The sequence below is a fragment of the Phlebotomus papatasi genome, chromosome 4 (assembly GCF_024763615.1).
Source record: "Phlebotomus papatasi isolate M1 chromosome 4, Ppap_2.1, whole genome shotgun sequence".
Taxonomy (NCBI): Eukaryota; Metazoa; Arthropoda; class Insecta; order Diptera; family Psychodidae; genus Phlebotomus; species Phlebotomus papatasi.
The window spans coordinates 5,038,364-5,056,403 of record NC_077225.1 but is presented as its reverse complement, the minus strand read 5'-3'; positions in this window follow the sequence as shown (position 1 = coordinate 5,056,403).

Sequence of the window (18,040 nt, the reverse complement as noted above, 5' to 3'; positions counted from 1 at the left end):
TCTGCGAAAGGGTACCTCTCTAGGCTTTATGTAAGCCGTGACTTGACACATGATGGGTCTATGCTGAGAATGCGGGATAGGGGGCAACACAGTCTTGCGACAGGAGGGGGCCATCCTGTCATCAGCAAAGATGAGATCAGAATTGTAACCCCGTTTCCATCATGCGCTGTGAAAAGATGCCGGAATTTTGACATTGTTAGTCAGTGTTAGCCCCTTGCCCTCGTACCATTCCTCCACCGCTTCCCTACACAGTAAAAAAGAGATGAAATTGGCTAGTTGAATTCTATTAGTTGAATTGAACTGGTTGAAATTTCGAATAACAACCATTGAAAAAATCAACTTTCAATTGAAAAGGAATCAATTAAATTGCAGAACTAGTAAAATTCAACCCTCGATAATGGCCCAAATGCAATAAATAGTAGTAATAATAACTATAATAGTAATAAAATGAAGCAACAAAATGGCATAAATTTCATTCAACGTCTGATTGAATATTGCTACGATTATCGCGTGTAATAGAATCAATTCGATTTTCGTAGTAATTTTTCAATCGATTATCGCAGCAAAAAGCTCAACTTTCAACTAATTTCATTTGAACTCATTCTCCTTCTTTTTATATTTTGTGTAATTTCAGTACAATTGTTGAAGGAAAATTCAACTTACTTTGCTTTTCAACTTCGAAAATTCAACTTGTTTGCTTTTCAACTTTGCTTACTACGATAATCGTTGCAAATTTACTACAATTATCGATGCTCTCCCATTACACGCGATAATCGTAGTAATTATTTTTTACTGTGTATCTATGTTCGTTGTCACATAACCCCAGAGAGTATTGTGACAGTTAAAGTCGCCGAGAACAAAGCGGACATTATATGTCGCAAAATTACTCGGCTCCAAGAACTGAAAGTCCACTTCCGGGGCTTTGTAAACGAAAGTCACAGAAAACTTCTCAAATGTCACGGTTAGGATCTCAATGTCGTCGGAATCTGTAAAGGCCACCGATTCGACACCAATGTCCGATTTCACGAAGATGGAGCTACCATGCTTCTCATGTGGCCTCTCAATCACCAATTTCATTCCGCTGATCCTAGGTCGGCGTTGCGTGGGGCCCCTGTGGGTCTCTTGCAGACAAAGGACGTCACATTTTTGTTTTACACAGAGTTCACAAAGTAGATCTGCTTTGATCGTCGACAGACCCCCAATATTTATTGAAATGATATTGAGGGCCTTGAAATTGATATTGAGTTTCCGAGATAATCGATTTTAAAGGTTTTCAGACAATTTTATGCATTTCTCATCCATTTTTTTTTCATTTTCAAGTGAAATTTTGCACATATCAAGCCTGAAAGGGACTCTAAATGGACGTAAAGTTTGAGGCCTCTATCTCTCATAGTTTCCGAGATAATCGACTTTAAAGATTTTCAGACACTTTTATGCATTTCTCATCCAATTTGGATGAGAAACACATGAATGATTACCCTGAAAATTATACAAGTCATTGGATGGAGGCATCCATCTTAGGGCATACTTAGGACAGTGCGGCTGGATCAATTTCAGGATTTAGCCTTGGAACGTCTGGTATCGACATCAATAAATAGTGTAAAATCCGGTAAAATCAGAAATTTCTTCTACAGAGAGGGTCGTTCAGCCACCTCTAAACAGCGTCTGATCATATGGTCGTAGAAGAAAAAATTTCTTGTCTCATCAAATACAGCACCGTGAGAATAGTGCCAAAAAAAATTTTTCCTAGTTGAAACGCCCTAGTGCATATGAGAGCTCGTTGTACTTCAACTCTTTTGAATTGGCATATGCTCGCATTTTTATTAGCGCATGATTTTCTTCTTTTTCGCCAGTTTGCATATATTCGCAGCAAACTTCGCAATGCAGTTGACTGTGCTATTTTTTTATGCAAAATTCAGCATAGTAAGTAACTCCGCTGCGCAGTCATGGAGTTTTTCAGAACAAGCTTTTTCGATAAAGATTTGTTCTTCAGTCTCTTGATACTCTTCGATCGTATCATCATCCTCATTCTCCGCCGTCTTGTGTCAGACGAATCCAACTGATAAAATGTCATGTAAAGAAACGTCAGCATCCTCCTCCTCCTCAATGGTGTAATGTATTTCCGTTTCCTCATCTATCTTCTTCATTTTGGTGAGGTCCACATCACTCAATAACGTTTCTGCTGCAGAGCTTTCATAGCCAGACCGATCAGGGGACTTCAATTGCAAGAAAATGATTTGTTTCAAGTTCAGAATGAACGTATATGGGCTCGGATTTCTATCGTAGCTCCCACGATTTATTCTCAACATTGAAGACAAATTTTCTGCTGGATCCGTTTTAAAGTGGGACAAAAGGGAATACTCCTGGCCCTCGTCGTCTTTTACTTGATCCTACAAGCCAATGATACCTTTGATGGTCTGAATAAGGCCTGTGTTGATGAAATTGTTTTAGTTACAATTTAACCAACATATCGTTGGATCAGGTTCAAATATTGCCTATCACTTATTACGAAATCACTTATTTAATTGAAACTTGGCTCTCACTTAGAGCTAGTCCTGGCGAACATTTCGTCCAAACATATCTATGACCGGAAAATTCTCCATTTTAAATTATTGAAGGTCAAATTTCAATCACTTTGGATGATCCGTTTTTCAACCGATTTGGTTAAATTTGGGGATTTTTTGGAAAGATTGAAATTTTGAACCCGACTGCATCGGTCATAATCCGTAATGAACCGGTTAAGTAGCGATTTTTGAATAATATCACATCCCATATTATTAACATTCCCGAAAAACAAAGTTTTTCCAATTTTGCAAAAAATGGGCTCAAGCTTTCTCAATGATTTTCAGATATGTTTTAGAGCTAGTCCAGGTGAATATTTCACCCAAACATACCTATGACCGGAAAATTCGTCATTTTGATTATTGAAGGTTAAAGGTCAACTTCTTTGGAAGTCTCATTTTTCAACCGAATTAGTTAAGTTTGGATTTTTTGGAAAGGTATTGAAATTCTGAATCCGACTGTATCGGTCACAATCGGTGATGGATTGGGAAAGTAACGGTAATAGGGTAAGTGCTCATAATTTTGGACAGTTTCTAAATTTGGACACTTTGAGGGTAAAATTGGACACTAAAAATTAATTGATTAAAATGATGGATTTTTATTCCAATATTTGATGAAAAATGAATTCTATCTAAATATTTGTTCTTTTTGGAAGATTTTGACACTAAATACGTTAAATTTTGAATATGATTTGAGTTGAAATTGCTTTGTTGAAAATTCAGTGTGAGCTATTGCTTACGAGAAATATGACAGAACTTCGTGGCTTACTTCAGTCTTATTTAGTTTTGGTGAAATACTAACAAAGTTTGTTCGCTGTTTTTGAGTGATGTTATTGAATATTCATTGAATATTGTGTTGATTCACGTTACTGATGGTTTGTACATTTGACCTGAAGTGAGATTTGCATTGTGAATTAGATTTTTCGTGTGAAAAATGGGAAATTTTTTAAGACATTCACCAGTGAGGTGATGATTCTTATTTTGGACAGGTGTTTTTCTCACGAAATTTCGTGAAGTTTTAGCTTTTGTGATGACTAGGTTGGACAAATGCCTGGAGAAACAAAGGAGCATCATCTCTACGAAAGAGATGTAGCGAGAAAAGCCTTAAAGGCTTCCGGAAAGGTCAGGGAATGAGCGAATCTGAACATACTTGGATTACCGAAGTCAACTCACTTTAATGAATGATTTGGAAAGTTTCCGGGCTTCTGTGACATTCTACGTTTCCCTTCCATGAACAGGAAGAGGACTTGGTAAGATTGGTTCATAAAATGAAGAACAATGGTCATCCTGTTGAGGCGGATTATCTGTCCAAATTTACAGACAAGTTGTAAAAATTATTAACCAAGTTGTCCAAAATAAGAGTCAAATTCACCTCTACATATCAATTCATTTTTAAACGTATTAAAACTAATTTTAGTAAAAATTAGATGATAAATAGCTTGCCAAGTTTCTATACAATCCTTCTGAAAAGAGAGTAACAAAAAAAGTCAATTAGTATTGAAAATATCGCACTTCAAACTTGGGATATCGATGCTTATATGCAGACTGTCCAAAATTATGAGCACTTCCCCTAACTCTGTTTTAAAAATTATTGATAAAAATTGTTTCTCGCATTTTTTTAGTCTTTTGACCCATATAAAATTCAAACGGTAAGAGATATCGACTTCCGGTCTTCGGTGACCTTTCCTAAAATGACATTATCTCGTACCCAACCTCTTTATTTTTCCACCCTCCCCTTTCATACGTTCCCCATCCCTCAAAAATAGGTCAAAAATGAGGTTTTTCCAATTTTGCAAAAAATTGGCCCAAGTTTTTTCAATGATTTTTGGATACGTCTTAGAGCTAGTCCTGGCGAACATTTCGCCCAAATATATCTATGACCGGAAAATTCGCCATTTTGAATAATTGAAGGTCAAATTTCAATCACTTTGGAGGATCCGTTTTTCAACCGATTTGGTTAAATTTGGATTTTTTGGAAAGATATTGAAATTTTGAACCCGACTGCATCGGTCATAATCGGTAATGAACCGGTTAAGTACCGATTTTTGAATAATTTTATATCCCATATTATTAACATTCCCGAAAAACAAAGTTTTTCCAAATTTGCAAAAAATTGGCCCAAGCTTTTTCAATGATTTTCGGATATGTTTTAGAGCTAGTCCAGGTGAACATTTCGCCCAAACATACTTATGACCGGAAAATTCGCCATTTTGAATTATTGAAGGTCAAAGGTCAACTACTTTGGAAGGCTTATTTTTCTTTTTTCTTAAAATTTGATTTTTTGGAAAAGTATTACAAATTAGAATCCGGCTGCATCGGTTTTCATCGGTAATGAATCGATTAAGTACCGATTTTTTGATTTTCAAATGCTTTTGTGATTGACTTATGAATCAATTTAATCTCTAGTAGATCAGTGATTCCAAAAGATTATACAAAAAGCTAATTCACAGTGAGCTCTGTCTCGTGAGTTCGAGCATTCCGCAAAGCTGGGACGCTTTGTTTTGGCTAAAATGTGAATGCACCTCTTTGTGGTGAAAAATGAGAACGTTTGACCAGTGGCGTAGAAGGGCGCTTTAGCAAAATTTGTTTAAAAATTTCTACTGTCTTTTCCTTTCGGTTAAACTTTATTAAAATGAGTAGTGGAATTTATATTTACTAAAATTTTATTATATTTACAGTTTCCGATGAGATTAAATTTAAAAAAGTGTGTGAAGCACCAGTTGGAAATTGAAGGAACTGTCTTCAAAAGCAGCCGTATGTGATTTTGCAGTTTGAGGAAGAGATTTTGATCCGCAAAAGCATGGCAAGAAAATGAAAAATATTTTGAAAGGGGGGCCGCTCCAAAGGTAAGAATTGCAATAATTAATAAATTGTATTGAGTTGAAATATTTATTAGTAAAATGTTGAAGAGAATGGCTCACCTGGGTAAAGCACGTGGTGCAGATTAGCGTGGTTGTCTTCCCCCTGGAATCTTGAGGGCTTCTTGGGTGTACCTGGGTAAAGCACGTGGTGTCTTTCCCCTGGCTGTAGTCGGGGAGAAGGACCCCAAAAAATCTTCGTTGACCGTAGGGAACAACTCAGTGGCTTCTTAACACACAGTGGTTCGTGACACACCCTCAATCGCGTCTCAAAGGGCGTCAACATGTGGGTGAATTTGACTAATTTTCACTGGCTTAAGTTGAGAACTTTGGTAATGGCGCAGTTGAGATTTTTATAGTCACAAAAAACTTGTTCACTTGGAAAAACACTTCTTACTCCTGAGCGATAATGATTTTTACTGATCCATGGTGCAACAGACAAATACGATCGTTCTCGAAAAAATCGAATCATCTTCCTCCCCGACGGCAATTGCAGATGTGTGTGTGTGTAGTGAAAAAGCGCTTGCAATCTTTTCTCTCTCCCCTCCCGGTCTTGTTTTTTTTTTGCGACTGATGAACGGAATTGACTTTGAGGAGTCATCAGGAGAGTGCATCATTTTCTTTTGCGTCGGAGAGATTGACCCTTTATGTTTGAGAATTTTATGCGTGAACAATAGGCTTAATTCCCCCTCTTCGATTCAGGTCTCAGTCAAAACAATGTAATCGGGCTTCACATTTATCTTCACCAAGTGAGCAACAAACAAATCAAAATTCTTGCTCATACTCCGGATGTTTTGCATCACAAAATTAAACATAGGGGAGACCGGGGAGGTTTGGGACAGGGGTAGTGTGGGACAAGGCGATTTTTTCATTAATTTTTGAATTAAATAGAATTTAATCACTACTCAATCGTAAGCAATATTAAGATGTGTCTTGACAAAAAGAATGGATATCCTCAGTTATATTGTTTTAATTTTATGAACACTTTCTTAAAAATTTATAAAAATTGTATTTTTTGATTTCTCAGTTTTGCTCTTTGTATTTTAAATCAGCTATATATAATCAAAACTTTTTTATCTCATTAGCTAGCAATACAATCTAGGAACATATTTTTATAAAAGTTTCACAGATTATACGCTCTTGTTTTTTACTTAAAAGTTTTAAATACCAAAACTACCCGCGGGGATGTTTGGGACACCTGAAAGGAGATGTATGGGACGTTGATTTTCAACAAGATCGTAGGTAGCGTGCAATTTTTTATTGTCAAAATGGTGAGTAATGCCCAGTTTCTACTGAAAATCTTCATCTTGTGAAAACTTTACCAGTTGAGCAGTTTATTACCGGGACAATTAAACCTTCAATGTCTTGGAAATTAATAATTTATTCTCCAAAGGATATTCGACCTTTGCTTAATCCCGTTAAAAACTATTTTCTCGAAAATTTCTCGAGCAATATCCTCTACAATTCTAACAAGTTCTGCTGAAAAGGCAAGACGAGCGCTTTCTCAGAGAGATAAGGAAAAAACAGGTAACATGCAGTTGTCGTAAAATCAAACAGGAATTCGTCAATGAGTTCAAAACTAAAAGTTGCAAGAAAATCTACTCTTGTGAGGAATATGATGATCATGATTGCAATACTTAGAACAAAAAAGCAAAGAAAGGTAGATGGAAAATAATAAGAAAATACTTTAAATAACTGATTGACAATAAATGAATCTATTGTACAAATAAAATTTATATTAATTTCTAATTATAAAAAAAAGATGAAACATTTTTATTTCGATTAGAAATATTTTTAATCTAGTATTTAAAATTAATTAACGTGTTCCAGTAATACAAATTATGCGGGAAAAAAACGCGTCCCAAACATCCTCATTTGCGTCCCATACTGCCCCACATCGGGGAGGTTTGGGACAAAGCGTCAAGTAAAATGTTTTATCTTCTCCTAGAAAACTCAGTTGTTTTCCAAGTTCTATCAAGTACTTTTTATAAAGTCAATACCCATAAGTATCCTATAGACCGCATAAAATTGTAATACACTATCGTGATTTTTTAAAATACTGTCTCAAAGTCAAAACGTGAAAAAGTGTCCCATACCTCCCCGGTCTCCCCTATTAAAAAGAAAAAGCTAGAAATTTAATCAAGGAAGAAAGAACAAATTCAAATTAAGGAGAATGAGAAAAAATCAAATAAGAGAGAGAGAAAAAAAATTAACTACTTGCTGAGAGTGTCAAGATCTTAAATTGAATTCAAAATAATTGGTTTGTCACCCTCCTTTTCTCGAATAAACACCTTGCCCCTGCGCATCCATACATAGCTCCATCCACATTGTTTCGCCAAAGATTTAGTGCGATAGAAAAGCTTCCTTTTAGCACGGCACATTCTCTCGTTCACAGCCAAACGCAGTCCGCTAACTTCCAGCGCATCCAGTTCAGATGTCCCATACTTCTTCATTTCTCTCCAATGTTGCAGAACCATATCCCTAACTCTTCTTGTGGTAAATCGGACAATGAGTAAGCTTTGTACCGCTTCATGACTGGTTGCCCCTGATGAGGCAGCTCCAACAAAAACTTTTTTCACCCATTTCTTTCTATGGAGTGTGCACTCGTCGAGATCTCTTTCACCCACAACTAAATCCATGGCTTTGAAAAGCTCCAAAGCAGCGATGTATCTTTCACCATCACCAATAGTAGGAAGATCATGGATCTCAATTGCATTAAGATCGCATCATTCCAACACATTCTGCTTATGCTCAAGGGATGATACCCTTTTCTCTATAGCATGTGTCCTCTCCTGAAGCAAAGCCACATCATGAGTCACAGTAGAGTACATATTTCGTGTCTCCTTCATGTATTCATCAATTCGATCAAAACGTTTCTCAAAGTACTTTAACATATCAGCCAACGTTGACGGGGCAGCATCTAAGCACACCTGGTCAAGTGTCACAGAATTTCCAGAAGTAGGTTCCAGGTTCCCAACATTCCCTTCTTTCCGCATGAAACTCATGCGCCTGGCATGGCACATTTTGCACTACCACATGACTATCAGGGAAGGAGTTAAATTCAAATATCCTTCAAAATCTTCCCTGGACATTTGTAGGCACTTAGCATGGAATACACCATGACACGCACTGCACACCACAAAGTTCAAGACTCTGTGGTGTGTCCGTGCTATGTGAGAGAGTGAGAAAAAGAATTGTGCTTCTTCAGCGAGATGGTCGGCTATTTTGATAGTGAGCGTCGAGCCATTAGCACCAGAGGTAAAGAATTTTCTTCCTTCATTTTCTTTTTTTAATTTCTCATGATTTTCTTAAATCAATGCTAAATCATTGCTTTAAATCAATGCTCTGAATGCTTGTTGAACCATTTTCTAAAAGTTGATATTGTAGAGATTCTCTAGACTTCCGGGATGAATAGTATCTAGTATGAGATAAGTTATCGTATGAAATAAATAATAAAAAAAAATTAAATATGTAATTGTGTTTTATTTGTGAAAAGTTTTCGATTTTTTTTCTTTCACAGACCGTGAACCTACACAGTTCGTCCCAAGCCTTGATGGTGAAATCATCCAGGAGGTGAAGGACTTGCACGAAGGAATGATGATTGTGTTGGCAGATTACCATATATTCAATATACGCTATTCGCCTAATCTGTCACGTGTGTTCGAATTCTTGCAAAGATATGCTCTCAAAATCCACCCGTCAGTGGGATCCAGGAGTAGACCATCTTTGATTAATAATATTAATGCCAAGGTCCTGGGGCTCATAAAAAAAAATTCAGATAATTCTTAAAATGTCAGATAGTACCTAAAATACCAATTAGTTTCTAAAATATTAAATGTTTTCTAAAACACTAAATAGTCCCTAAAATATCAGTTATTTTAAAATTTAGTAATTTTTGGATTCCTAGCTAACTTTATATATTATTTACCAATAAATAATCCTTTAATCAATAATTACATTTAAAATTGATATATAAGGTATCGGAAATAAAAAATAAATTCGTTATAAAAGAAATAATGTATTTTAATGCAATACGTCATACGCATTTAAAATTACATAAAATAAGCCATACCCACAAAATTATACACAAAAAGCCAATACACAACTTTGTCCATACACAACTTGAACCACACACAAAATGCAAATACACAACTTGAAACCAATATACAAAATTTCCCATACACAAATCTCACAACCGTAGTGCTCGTGAAAAGACTGCCAACCATGGTGGTTGTAAATTGTTTTACTGTTTGGGACGGTCTTTTGTACTGTATGAGAGTCACCGGAGACCAGAAGTTGATATCTTTTTATCTTTTACCGTTTAAGCTTCAGGATGGTGACAAGTTGAAATAGACAGTCGATTGTATTACATAGCTGTTCTCTCCTAGACTCATTCTCACAATATATATATATATATAAAATTTCTAACATCATTTTGAATTGGTCTTTCATTTTGAATTGGTGACTTATCGACGCTCTATGAATGTTCCTAATTCTTGTTAGGGCCTTTTGAACAGACCGCATCATATCATCACTTAAGAGATCATGCATCAAGAGCCTATGGACTGAATGGGCGAATAAATATTGGCGTTTCACGCCCATAAGCTTCAAAGCCTTTATTATAATAGCCCCACCATCCGTTACGGCTATCCTACCTTTCTGACATATCTTAAACTCATTTAGAGTTGATGTTACTTTTTTTTTTAAATTTCTTCAGCTGTATTGACGCATCGAAGTATAATACAGCGAATTCAAAAAGCACATCGACGAGCAAGAGGAGCAATTCAGATTCCACACTAGTGCACCACATACACTTGTATTACTCTTCTATTTTTCCAGGTAAACTGTTTACTGCTGATCACTACAAGCAACAATTGATGGATGTGAATCATTCTCTACAGGAGGATCGACCGGATTATCACAAAATGACACACAAGATAATTTTCCTCCATGACAATGCTCCATCACACACAACAAAATTAGTTCGTGACGCATTGGAAAATCTCAAATGGGAAGTACTACCCCATGCGACTTCCTCACCAGACCTGCCTTCATCCGATTATCACCTGTTTGCATTGATGGGTCACGCGCTTGCAGAGCAGCGCTTCACTTCGTACGAAAACGTCGCAGAATGGCTTGACGATTTGTTTGAGGAAAAAGGGGAGGATTTCTTTTGGCGAGGAATCCACAAATTACCAGAAAGGTGGTAGAACTGTATAAGAAGTGATGGAGGATACCTTGATCTGCATTCTACTGAATTTTTTATGCTTTTTCTAAACGAAAAATCCGGAAATCACACTTATAAACCTGGTATAGTCAACTTTAATTCGGCAATAATTTTATATGCAGCAGAAAAATTTGTGAAAAGGAATATAAGGTAGAGTTCCTTCTCGGGAGTTCGAGCAGCTCGGAAAGCCTGTTACGGTTTGCCACCCCTTTCTTATAAAAATATCGAGGAAAAAATGGAATGATTGCCAGACTGTTGAATTGCGTAGTCACTGACTGCAGTTTCACTCTCATTCAAGGAGAAGCGCAAGCATTCTGAGGATCCTGAGGAGGATGGTGTTGGCCCGAAAAGATGCAAGAAGAGCCATGGATGTTCTAATAACAGATATAGAATAAAAGTAAGACAACGGAGAAAAGTCGAACTAAAAATTCCAAGGTCAGCTATGGTGATTACAATACGAAAAAATGGAGATTCGCAGTAGCTGGATCCAGAGACAATTTTTGGTATTACTGACATCAGGAAACTCAGTGGGTCAAGTGGTAGAGCACTCGCTCTATGATGCAAGTGTTCCGGGTTCGAATTCCCTTTAGGTCACCGGGAATTTTTCTGGCGTTAAAGGTGTTCGGACTGCATCCAGTGAGCTTCACTGCACTTGATTCGACGTGACATGGGACTGGCAACCTCATCCCGTACAAGAAAAAATAATAATGCATGTCTTTAAATCCCCTTGCGGGAAGGCCTAGTTCCTTCATGGAATGTTGTGCCAGCATTATTATATTATTATTATTATTGACATCAATGGCCTGCTTATGTTTCTTGCGAAGTGGAAGGGAACGGAAAAGGCTGAATTGATTTCTACAAAGGGGGCGAATCTAAATTTCTTTCAAGCCGTCACAGCGTCCTATGAACAGAGACTCATTTGGCATTCTCTTAAGGATAAACTTTCATAAACTGGCAAATAATATTAGAGTTGGAGATGGTGTTTTTGTCCAATTTGCGAAAGCATCTATTACTATATCAGACCCCCAATTCTGATGTCCGTCACGAAATTTATCCAGATTTTTCGGGATGGTGGTTGTGTGCGTGAAGCCGCTTCAGCTTACATTTTGTGCACTTTTGAGCAAATTATTCACATTTAAACACAGAAACACCCTTCACAAGATGAAAATTGTCGTGATTTGATTTACTAAAATATTAAATTCGCGAAAAACTAGAGAAAAATCCGTGAAATTCAATGCTTTGTTCAATGAGGCTGTCATTACTCAATCATGCCATTGCTCTTGCTCGCACTCTCTCGATCATCCTTTAATTGCGGGATATTTTCAAAATCATTTCCGTTGCATAGCCGGCTTCATCAAATCACTCAATTTTTTTTTCTTTGTTACAAGTGTGGTCCAAGGCAACAAAATAATTTTTTTTAAATGATTTTCCCATATGAATTTATTAATGCCTTGGGTATTTAGGTGAGATTCTTAACAATCTCACCTACTATAATCCTAACAAAATTTCATGTCGTCCGATCGACCTCAAACTTGGCCAAAATGTGTTTCGCCACTTCCTGATCACGAATATATGGGGGGCTAAGTTACGTTCCCGGCCGGCCGCTCTTTGAAGCTTAATAGCTCCTAAACTAAAAGAGATATCGACTTGCGGTTTTCGGCAAAGGTTATATATCGGGTGAAAATTGCAACTTGGTGCATTGACCCCCCACCCCCCCCCCCCCCCCCCTCCTTCCGCCATTTTGAAGACCCACCTTTTTTTTGTTTTCTCAATAGCTCAGCCCCTATGGCATCGATCGGGCTCAAACTCTAGTATGTTATAGCTGGGCCTTAGGGCTTTCCATCAATACCAAACTTAAAGTCCCCGACCCCCCTGACCCGAGCTATAAGGGTCCAAAAAAAAAATTTTCTTAAAATGGCCATAACTCCGGTTCTAATTGTCAGAATTCAAAATGTGAGGGCTTTTTGGAAAGCTCTCGTGAAATGCCAATTCCCTTCCTAACATCGCAAGTTCATAAAACCACCGCTAGGGGCGCTATTATTATAAAGAAAATTTTTAAATTTTATAATTTAAATAACTCAAAAATTCCATTGTGCACCGGGCTGAAATTTTAGTATGTTGTAGCCGTTGATTATACCTATCAAACAAAAAAAACCTTAAGTCGATCCATAACCCCTGACCCGAGCTATAAGGGGTCAAAGTTCGAACATTGACCGGCCTCTATCTCCGGTTCTAACTAACATAGCGACCTAAATTTTACCTTTTTGGTTTCGTCTCGATGAGCACTTTCAGATGGAAGTTCAAAAAGTCACCACAGGTGGCGCTGTGATAGCGTCAAAATTCATCGAAATTCAAAGTTACTTTTCTCAAAAATGGCATTGTGCAAGGTAATGAAATTTTAGTATGTTGTAGTCCAGTCTAGGACGTTTCCAAAATGGTGCAAATGTGCGCTGTGGTTAAAACAGAACCGGAGATATGAGGGGTCAAAGTTCACAAAATTCAAAAAATCATATCTCTGGTTCTATGTTACCGATTTTGATGAATGAGGGCTTAAACGAAAGATCTCACCAAATGCTACAACTTTCTAAAATATTTGAACTTCGTGGGATCAACACCAGGTGCGCCACAATCGAAAAACCAATTTCAATATCACATAACCTCAATTATCTCGACTGTCGCTGAACCGATTTTGATGATTACTTCGACATAATTGTAGAGGACATTTGTCTCTACATTTCGTCCATACATCATTTTCCGCTCATTTACTGCGATTTTGCCGTTTAAGTGTGAAAAAATTGATTTTTCCCATAATATCGATTTGAAATCACTCAGATGCCAATTTGACTGCCTCTACTCCACAAAGACACTTAAAATATGGTTTTAAATGGAAAGTCCCACAAAATACAACAATTCTTTGATATAGTTGAAGTTCAACAAATGACTACTTGGGGCACTCTGGATGAAAAAACAAGTTAAGAAACAAAAAACCTCGCTTATCTTGGCTTCTGAGTAATCGATGAGATCATGTTCTATAAGAAACTTATAGAGTACATTCTGGTCTACATTTCACCCATATAGCACTTTTCTGTCACTCCATCCAAATCCTTGATATTTTGGTTTAAATACAAAATTTGTATAATTTCACGAATTTGATTCAAGATAACTGAATGGCGACTCACAATTTCAGCTCTAAATCGAATTTGCATGAACTCCGAGTTAGTTCAAGTTAAGAATCTCACCTACATAAGCCGGTTAGGATTATCTGTCCCTTTATCTCAATAATTGTACATTACAGAACGTTGGTGTCCAGAATCCAGAAATGATTTTTGCAGGAGAATTCAAGGAAAAATTCCCTAGAACAAACTAATTTCCTATCATTTAATTTTTCCTGTAATTTTCTCGATTTTTCTTATAAATCCTTGAATATTCTTCTTCAAACTTATAAATAAGGCTGTATAGGACAACTTGTGTCATTCGCGAAAATATTTCCTTGAAAAAAGAGCTGGGGCCACTGAATATCATAGGATGGGAAGGAAGAGGTAATGTTAATATCATCGTAAAACATGAACAAAATAATCTACTAAAATATGAATATTTTGTCCTTGGATTATAAAACTTTTCTTCCTAGAGATTTCGGTGCCCTGCGCAGGGCACTTCATTGGTCGAAAATGTCAGGTTTCTGGGGCTTTGTCTTTCTTGGGGCCAAATTGATGTCTTCATTGGGTACATGCGGTACATGGGTCCTGAAACACACACTCCACGAACAATTTTACAGCGATATTTTACTTTTTACAAAGAAGTTACTAAATGAGCTAAGCAAAACTTAGTTAGTAGCCAAGAAAGATTTTTTATTTTTTTTGCTTAACTTGTGTAGTAACTAGTAACCTTATTTGTAAAAAGTAAAATATCGCTATAAAATTGTTCGTGAAGTGTGTGACTCAGAACCCATGTACCCAATGAAGACATCCCTTTGGCCCCCAAGAAAGACAAAATCCCAGAAACCTGACATTTTCGACCCGTGAAGAAGGTCCGCAGGGAACTGAAAAGTCTTTGAGAAGAAATGTTTTTTTTTTTTATTCTGGGCTGAAATGTTCCATTCAACGACCATCAGATTATTGTTGTTAATAAATTGTTACATTGGTCCCTTAACTTTAAGTTCTCCGTGTTTATGATCTTCAGAGAACTTAGCTCTTTTTCGAGAATATTTTAGTGAAAAAGACAAGTAGTCTTGCGCAATCCTTTTCGGGGATTCGAAGGATATTCAAGGATTTATGAAGAAAATTATAGAAAAAATTAAAATTAAAAATTAATTAGTTTAAAAATGTAGTTCTAGCAAAATCTTCTTTGAATTTTTTTTCACAAATTGTTTCTGGATAACACCATCCTACTCGTTATTCAAATAACATGCATTTAATCAAATACTTTTACCCATTTCTTGAGAATTTCCACATTAAGATATTTCAGAATGTTGAAGTGATGGACCATAAATATCTTTGTGGGATATGTTCTGGAGACACCAAGAAACCCCAAAGTATTCATCGATAATTATTTCAATTTTTCCTCGTGGACATTAAATTTATGTAATTATATATTACATAAAATTAATAGAACCAATTTTAACAAAAAATGTTGAGCACTAAATCGTGAAATTTTCATTTAAAATGCATCTATTTTGCCATCTCACGACCTCCAGGAGCTCGCGAGATAAAATTCGCGGGAAATTCAAAATAACAGCAATTATTCCGCTTTTTGTACCCTACTACACATGCCATCCCTCTGAAAGCGCCACACTCTTTATCCGTGCCCACTCATACAAAGTGAAGACTCTGTGAATGATGTATATTTCTATTTCGCAAAATCGGGAAAATTTTGGCAGGACAGCAATGTGACGGCGTCAGAATTGCATCACAGATAGCGATATGCAATTCATTTACAAATATAATCTTCATGTGGAATCGAGCAAAAACGAAATTAGCATAGTTCTGATTTTTTTTGAATATTTAATTTTAGTTTTATTTTTTTTTTCTCGGGAGAATTGTGATACCTACTATGATTCTTACCGAAGAGTAAAAGGGGAAAATGAAAATTCCGATGACATGGATTTTGAGATATCAAATCCTCTTTAATATCTAGATCTTGGAAAATATGTACTAGGACGATATTTTTCACTAGCTCCATTCTGAACATTTACCTGCTATGTAGTAAGAGACTACATTGGTTCATTGAAATGTCTCTGTGTGTGTGAGCCAAAGGTTTCCGAGCCACTGCTACTTTAGATTTTGCTACTTAATAATACAGGCACTAATACACTTTTGAAAAAAAAAAACACGCCTTATTCAAATGTATTTTAGATATTTTAAATCAAATAATGGTTTTTTTTTATTAAACTACACAAAACTGTCTTGTGGAGCCGCTGCTTTTCATTCAGTCAACAATGAAAACACGGCGGTGACTGAGAAAACTACCAACAAATTGACGAAATTTATTGGAGACACATTGAATAAGATTGAAATCACAATTTATTTTCGCGGTAATTATTTGAATCCAAATTGCATCTTTTCTTGGGAAATGGGTGCATTAATATTGTTAGTGCATTATATTACCCATTTTCTTTCTTTAAATAAGAAGTAAAGTTAAAATTAAAAAAAAACTTTATTTCCTACAATTTATTTTTGTATTATTTGTAGTATTTGATGATAAATAATTTAATTCATGACTATAATCATTATAAAAAATCCTAGAAATATCTAAGGAAAAAATCGCTTAATTATGAGTCAAAATCAGTTTCAATTAAATTTTAATTCATTAACAGCAAATAGAGTTAGAAAACGTTATAATTCCGTATTATTTGAAGAAAAACCGGAGACGCTAGCCTGAATGATATGATAAGATGTGGATGACCGGTGGTAATGCGTGAGCCCTCAGAACGTCCCCAAGTCCGACCTGAATGATATGGTAAGAATTTTTTTTTCTTTGCTTTGCATTAGCATTATGAAAAAAATTAGTAAATGGGACTTTTACAAGATTTAACTGTTTTGTATGAAAGGTGCAAACAAAAATAATGAAACATATTTCGTGAAACTCCAGAAAGAAGAAACGGGAAGGCAGGAATAGAGAGACGGTGGGCTCACGGGTTTTATCCGAGCAAGTGGAATTGATTGGAAGAAGATTAGTTATTGCGACAGAAATTAAAGATGATGGAAACTACTGTCTCGTCGAGTTCGAGCATTTGAAAATTTCAAGTTGAAACATATTCCACACCACGATTGAAAGTAAATTACGCGAGAATTAGGATGAATCAAGACGACGCGACGCTTGTTGGAACTAAACGACCACTAATACTAAATTAAAATGACATCATGTTTAGTTTTGTAGCCGCGCTTTTGCCCTGAAAGATTCCTCTGGGAGACCAAGGCTTATCGCGGCCAATTTCCTGGCAGCGACCCAGCTCTGTGCCCCCATCCGTACTCTTCCAGGCCATGTTACCGACCGACTGACAGTGTCGCCAGTCAGCCATTCCCCCACACGGCGGGCAGCAGAACTATATACCGCCAGTAAAAGGCCTTGCGTGGAGCGAGAGGCGGGAAATATGAATTTCCCGCGAACAGGGAAGGGAATCCACCTGCCGGGCTCTATTTCGCTATCAGGTGCAAAATCTCAAATACAATATACTTTGTTATTTTTACTATTTTCATACGAAACACAGGAAAAAATAATAGAAATTGTAGAGCTTCTCGATATCATATCAATGGCCATTTGTTTATTTATTTTTTGTAAGTTCACTGTTAACAGGAAATAGACGGAGACACTGAACCTTTCTTGATTTTCACAATTTTATTCTCTACGACGTTTCGAGGATGGATGTCTTCTTCATCAGGTCTACAATTCAATTGAACAATTTTTAGAAAAAAACACTTCTATCAAAAATATTATGAATTTTCTTACATCGATTCAGCTGAAATTCTGGACAAGTGCGAGCACAACAGAAGGCTTGAGTATTTAGAGATGCTCTATATTCACATACACAAACAACACACGATCAACAGAAAAGCTGATACGGAAGGGATCAACACCATCTACACCTCGCTCTTACAACGAGTAAAAATGAGACAACAACATACTAATGCAACAAGGGAAGATGGATTTCACAGCTGTGATGAAAATTGATCTCAAAGGAGAGCTCATTCTGTGTCGGTCAGTCGAATGGTGAACATCACGGATCAATCTGTGATCAAAGTTCAATTGCAGTGTAACAACTCCCACCTGTACGTGATTTTCCCTGCCATATTCGATGTAAGAAAAGAAAATTCATAATATTTTTGATAGAAGTGTTTTTTCTAAAAATTGTTCAATTGAATTGTAGACCTGATGAAGAGGACATCCATCCTCGAAAC